The sequence below is a fragment of the Erpetoichthys calabaricus genome, chromosome 1 (assembly GCF_900747795.2).
Source record: "Erpetoichthys calabaricus chromosome 1, fErpCal1.3, whole genome shotgun sequence".
In the NCBI taxonomy this organism is placed as follows: domain Eukaryota; kingdom Metazoa; phylum Chordata; class Cladistia; order Polypteriformes; family Polypteridae; genus Erpetoichthys; species Erpetoichthys calabaricus.
In genome coordinates, this window is record NC_041394.2 from 319,584,102 (window position 1) to 319,589,262 (window position 5,161).

Below are 5,161 nucleotides of genomic sequence, written 5' to 3' on the forward strand. Positions count from 1 at the left end.
CTGCTTCCGTTTTCAAACTGGCCATTCCATGAGTGGGCCTCCTGCTAGCTCACTTCCCCACAGAATCTACTGAATGCTTTTGTTTGGGTTTTCCTCTGCTTTTTATCTTTTTAAAACTTAAACATCATGTAACTTTCATTAGCCTCCTACTCATATTGCCCTCTCAATTTTGGAAGTTTTTATTCTATGATGCCGTCTTTCTTGAGCTCTCCACATCCCAAATCCACAACTCTTCTAGCTCCTACTCCAATTTGGCCTTGATGCTGTGCATTTAGTCAAGGACTGGTTAGGAGTTACCAGTTATCTGATTTCTCCTATTTCACTTTTTTAAACTACTTTTGTTTTTTTTGCTGTGGGATCCCCTGTGTTCTCCCATTGGCTTCATAGTTTTTTTTTTCTTTTTCTTTCAGCAACTTAAGGTTAGGTGTGTGTTGGTGCCAGTGGAGAGGGGTGTTGTCCTTTTTGTTTTATATATTTTAAATCATTGCAGTAATTCTTACACCCATTTTTGATCATTGTTTCATATAAAGTAGATTAGAAAATTCACCCTTTGCTGAAATGATCTCACCTTTCTGAGTGTCCATGGCAGAGCCTCACAGTTCATTGATTATTTGAGGAAAATTTCACATAGAACAGTGGCCGAAAAGAAAAATACAACCTTCATCGTTACTAAAGAAAAGGTTTCAGCAATTGTCATCCATCTTCTAAAGGCAAGATGAGATTTTCTGGAAACTCTCTCACGATGGAGGAGGTGCTGCGCAGAAGTCCTCAGCAGTCACTCGATGTGTTGTCCTGTTTCATGTTAAATTGCACTGGGCTAGCGACCTGCAGGGATTGTTTCAGCCCAGCACCTGATGTTTGTTGGGATTGGCTCCAGCTTCCTTGTGACCTTACACTGGATAAGTAGGTTTACAAAAGGGATGGATGATAAAATCATTGCTAACCTCAAAGAATGACAAATGCCATAAATGGCAGAAGGTGCTATGCTTGGCACTACAGCTTCACAACTTTGGAAATTCAGGTTCAAGTTATGATCACTAGTCTGTGCGCAGTTTTCATGTTTTTCCTATGTACAAGTACATGTGGGGTTTTCTTCATATTGTACAGGCATGTAGGTTATATTCAGGTGGCTCTAAACTTCATTATAGTGATCCATGACTAACTTCCAAGTTACATAAAGAGAGCACTTTCCACTACCAACACGGCCAAACATTAATCAAATTTCCTAAGAAAAAGTCAAAATGAGTTGACACCAAAAAAAAAAAAATTACTTATTATCATCTTTATCTTCTGCTTTCTTAGAGCTATCACTAGTCATACCCTAGGTAATCCAAAGGTGGACATGAGTACTTTTTCTCAGCCCATCTTTAATAGTGGTGGCACACTGACCTCAGCTCATATAGCGGCAGGGGCTCTGTAGACATATCCTAATTATCAGCACCGCTAATGGTTACTGCGCATGCGCACATTGCAATTATGTCATGTTTTCTTGTGCTTAGGAACTCGCCTCTAAAGTCGTGCTGCTGGAGTTTTTTTAAATAGAGGTATACAGATATCCTTCATCCTGCACTTCTCCCCCTCTTAAGCCCTACCCCTGCCACTCACACCCTAGGAGGAATGTCCGCCCTTACAAAGTGAACTGCCTGCACGTCGTCACAATGCAATAACAGTCAATCACAAAGCCACAATCATTATAATATCCCTAGCCTGGTCAGCAGACCAGAGTATGCAATGATAACATGAAACAGCAGCAGCGCCAATGTCGTAAAAATGTTAAATTACCACTCCAGTGACGTCATGAATCGGCTTCATCACTGTCACGTGACCGCAGCGCCGCACACCTGCTCACATTGTTTCAATGTATATACTCCTTGTTTAGCTTGGGGGGAGCGAGATGGAAGGGATTTTTAGAGGTTTACTATGCAGAGTGAACAGGTGGAATGCCATTACTGGCAAGTCTTCAGATGCCGCCTGGAACACGGGTGGCTTTAAAGCAGAACCAACAGAGAGGTACATGCTCATTTGGACTGCTTCATTTTTTTGAAAGCATTTTTGTGCACAAACTCTTAGAAGATATCCGCAGTCAATAGATCGTGTTAAATCTAACGTCCGGCATGCCAAGTGCTAGTGCTCTTTTTCATGTCGCCATGGACGTGTTGCATGCAACTAACTACCTGTCACCTAAGAAGTCGGACAGCATTTCGTGACCCGTACCATAATAAATACAATCTGCGGTTTGAATTGCGTTCACTGTGGCTTTAAATGTGTGGCAAATTGGCAACATTTACAGAAGCTAGAGACAATCAAATTCTACCTCAAACTTTTCATCAAGCATTAATCACCATCTTTCCTAAACAAAATAAGGACTTGTTACAATGTGCATCATACAGACCAATTTCACTTCTGAATAATGATGTTAAGATACTCTCAAAAATCATAGCTAGAAGGATGGAGAAAGTGCTGCCTTCGGTAATATCACAGGATCAAACTGGATTTATTAAAGGCCGACACTTATCTTCCAATCTTCGACGCCTGTTTAATGTAATATATTCACCAGCAAAGTCAAACACCCCAGACATATTATTATCATTGGATGCAGAAAAAGCATTTGATATGATTGAATGGAATTACCTTTTCACTGCATTGGAGAAATTTGGGTTTGGCCTGAATATTTGTGCATGGATCAATCTACTGTATACCAATCCAGAAGCCTCAGTCTGTATTAACAACATTTGTTCACACTACTTTAAACTAGAACGTGACACCAGACAAGGATGCCCTTTGTCACAACTGCTGTTTGCAATCGCCACTGAACCACTGGCGGTCCACTGTCGAAATTCTTATCAGATAATGGGGATTATCTGAGAAGGACTGGAACAGAAAATTTCTCTATATGCAGATGATATGGTTTTATATATATGAGACCCAGAAAACACTGTGCCTGCAGTTTTAACAGCACTTTCTAATTTTCAAAAGATTTCTGGTCTCAGAATTAATCTGAATAAAAGTATACTCTTTCCAGTGAATTCACAAGCATATAATATTAGATTGGACACCCTACCTTTTACCAGAGCAGATCAGTTTAAATACCTAGGGGTAAATATCACAAGTAAACATAAAGCTCTTTATCAACAAAAGTTTGCCGTCTATATGAAAAAAAATTAAGCAAGACTTGCATAGATGGTCAACCCTTCATCTCACTCTAGCCGGAAGAATTAACATTGTTATGATGAATATAACCTTCCTAAGCTTCTTTTTTTATTTCAAAACATCCCAATATATATCAATAAATCATTTTTTAAGCAATTAGATTCAACCATAACCTCATTTATTTGGAACTCAAAACATTCACTTATCCGAAGAGCGACCCTACAAAGACCTCAGATAGAAGGTGGCATGGCTCTACCGAATTTTCAGTTTTATTACTGGGCAGCAAACATACAAGCCGTAAAATCCTGGACACAAATAAATGAACATGCACTGGCCTGGTCCGCAATAGAAGTAAAATCCTGCAGCACTTCTTTATATTCCCTGCTCTGTGCTCCAATAGATAGATAGATAGATAGATAGATAGATAGAAAAGTACACATACACAATAAATGCAAGTTATCACAAATATACTAATAACCCAATTGTGCTTCACTCACTCAGAACATGGAACCAAATTAGAATGCAATTTAAGATGGAAAATCTTCTATCTGTGGCACCCTTGTAAGAGAACCACCTCTTTCAACCCTCACAAACATATCCAGTTGTTAATATCTGGAAAAGTTTTGGGATTAAATTGCTTAGAGATCTTTATATAGACAATATCTTTGCATCCTTTGAACAATTACATTCCAAATTTAACCTTCCAGCTACACATTTCTTTCACTATCTTCAAATTAGAAACTTTGTCAAACAGAACCTGCCCGATTTTCCTCATCTCGTACCCTCCACCATGCTGGAAAAAATACTGCTCAACTTCGAGGACTTGGACACCATTTCTGCAATATATAAAATTTTATTAGAGTCCCTTCCTTTTAAAGATCCAAGAGAACAATGGGAAAAAGATCTCTTAATTAATATATCAGAAAAGGAGTGGAAGGTAGCAATGCAGAGAATTCATTCGAGCTCCATATGCGCAAAGCATAGAATTATTCAACTCAAAATTATATATCAAGCTCATCTGTCTCGCTTAAAACTGTCCAAAATGTTTCCAGGGCAAGATCCAACCTGTGAACGCTGCAACTAAGCTCCTGCCTCACTGGGTCACATGTTTTGGGCCTGCACCAAACTAGCATCATTTTGGATCAAAATGTTTAAGTGCCTTTCAGACAGCCTTGGTGTCACAATCCCTCCTAACCCACTAACAGCTGTGTTCGGTGTTCTTCCAGATGGGTTTGAAAAGGAGAAGGACAAGCAAACGGTGATTGCATTCACTACACTATTGGCACACAGACTGATTTTGTTAAATTGGAAGAATCCTAACTCTCCTCTAATAAGTCAGTGGGAAACCGATGTTTTATATTATTTGAAATTGGAAAAAATCAAATTCTCAGTTAGGGGATCTGTACAGAATTTTTTCAAAACCTGGCAGGATTTAATCAATATCTTTTTAGTTAGCCAATAAAAGGTGTCATTTTGCTTGGTTTTTCTCTAGAATAAGAAGAAATAATTATTTCCGCATTTCTTTTCCTTTATTTTTATTGCCCTATTAAACTCAATAATTTAGGCATGTTTACAAGCCTTAAGTATTACTCCTTTGGCCATGCTCTCCTTCTCAGGTGTGGGGTTTGATTTGCTTTCAATCCTATTTTTTGTAAAAATTGATCTACATGTACGGAATGATTACAATAAAATTAATAAAAAATAAACAAATAAATAAATGTGTAGCAAATCACAGTTTTTTTTCAGGCAAGTCTTACAAGATCATCTTCCCAGAATATCTTGTAATGTGTTGTCTGTGGGGATTAATCTGACCCTTCCCAACTTAATGACAAGCCATCCATTACCACCCCAATCTGAAATCATACATTTTAAACTTGTTTGAAGAAGTTTTGCAGGATCCCAGATTTGAAGAGTTTGTTCTCTCAGAAACCTAAGCATAAATATGTCAATGTGCGATGTTCTTTGTGGACATAATCTTCTACTGGGTGTGCTCCAATAAATGCAGAAAGAC